The following is a 2,083-nucleotide window of genomic DNA, read 5'->3' as shown; positions in this document are numbered from 1 at the left end:
AAAAAACAAAAGTTAAACAAACATTAGAAATTAGAAGAAATGCATAAAAAATAAAATAAAAATACTTAAATAATTAAAAAAAAAGAGATTGAACTTACCAAGCGATCCCCCAGAGTGGCAATAGTCTGGGCACCCAAATTGTGCTTGTACATGCCTTTCTCGCCACGATCGCTCTTGCAGTTGGCGGAGTTGGTCACGGAGGTAGCTTTCGTCTCGTCCTTATCCCAATGCACATACAACTCCTCCCAGACCGTGTTGTTGATCGACTTCGGGACCTTTTAATAAAAAAAATATAAAATAGTTTAATAAATCCAAAAATAGTTTAATAAATTCAAAAAATTGTTTAATAAATTAAAAAAACCCTGCTTGATGAGCCACTTCTGCTTCCACTCGTAGATATGCTTCCCATAGTTGTCCATAACTTTACGGGCGAAGGCATCACGGATAAAGTTCGTGTGATCGGGATTCCTGGTGAACTCTTGCTGAAAAAAAAACACAATTTGTAGAAATTTTATAATAAAGATTAAAAATATAAGTAAAAAAATTAGAATTGTAGCACCCCCGAGCCTGGATAGGATCGTCTGGATGGACCATGGTGCGAGGAGACGCACCAGCTAGGTCATACGACCTAAAGACAAGTGTGTCATGGTCCAAAACGTGGTTAAGGGAATCAGATAGCTGGAACTTAACCAAAATAAGGCAGATGCAAGCTCAAAGGAGCTGGACAAGCAAGCCGGTAGCTGGACGAGGTCCGCGTAAAGCTCGATGAAGTGAATGATCAAAATGGATCATGGGAAAACTAAGTCTAGGTCTGGAAATAGACAAAGGGACTTAGAAGGATTGAAGAATAAGAATATAAAGGAAGCAAGCTAGACGCATTGTATAACAGTTGGGCGATGCTGTAAGCAAGCTCGACCAGCTAGGTGAAGTGTAGTGCAGCTCGGTGTAACTCACTGAAGTGTAGGTCAGCTCCCTGAGCTGGATTGTCTAGCTCAATCAGCTGGGTCAGCTGGGGATCAGCTCAACTCAGCTGGACTGAGTGTTCAGGTCTCAGGCAGTTGGGCCAGGTCTGGACAGTGGCCGGGCCATATGGGTGACCCGTGTGTGCCGATGGGCTGGTGGGCTCTTGGGATTGAGCCAGGAGCATGGGCAATCCTTGTAGGCTTATTTTGGACATGTCCAGGAGTTGTTTGACAGTTCCAGGACGTCTGGTAACTGCCATAGGCGAAAGGGTGCAATCTGTACCATTGATTAAATCAATGGCTAGAATTGATACTGAAGGGATGCAATGGTTAAGATGTAACCACCCCTTCTTCTATAAAAGGCAGGCAAGTCCGTGCCTTTGCAGGCACGCCAGGGCTTCCTACTAAACCCTGAAACACAAACAAAAACAGAGAAAAGACAGAGAGTTGGTCGGATTCAACATCCAAGACCAAGAGTGGTTTGAAGGCCATAAAGAGGCAGTTTTGGGAGAGATCAAAGGGGAAGTTATGAACGACCCTTTGATGAGTTTTGATTCATGTTAATAACATCCAAAGCATCATCCAGGGCCTGAGAACACACGTAAATAGTTAGGGAAGAAGTGGGATGGCCGGATTCCACGTCCTATGGCCAAGATAGCCTTAAGGGCAGATGTGTGTAGAAAGGCAGTTTCATGGAAGTGCAAGGGAAGTTATGAACGACCCTGTGGTGGGTTTTCACCACTGATGAACACGTCCTAGGCTTTCTCTATATCTTGGGAACACACGCAAATACCCAGGAGATAAGGGAGAAGGCCAGACTTCACTCTTAAAGGCATGAGCAGCCTTGAAGACGGATGCAGTGTAGAAACTGGTTTCATGGAAGTTCCATGGAAGGGATCAGGAGTGCGACCCATGAATGGATCTTATCAATACAGGAGGTATGTTATAAGGATTGATAGAGGCGTGCACTGGAGGAGCATGGCCGAACATAATAAGGAAAGGCACTTGATCTAATCAGATCATGTATAAGGTAACTAATTTTATAATTACTTTCAAGGTTATGTTTCTGTCTCTTGTGGTGCGGTTAAGGCCAAGTATGGCACGCCCCTTGAAGACCATAT

The sequence above is a fragment of the Brassica oleracea genome, chromosome C2 (assembly GCF_000695525.1).
Source record: "Brassica oleracea var. oleracea cultivar TO1000 chromosome C2, BOL, whole genome shotgun sequence".
NCBI lineage: Eukaryota > Viridiplantae > Streptophyta > Magnoliopsida > Brassicales > Brassicaceae > Brassica > Brassica oleracea.
Note: the sequence above shows the minus strand (reverse complement) of the source record.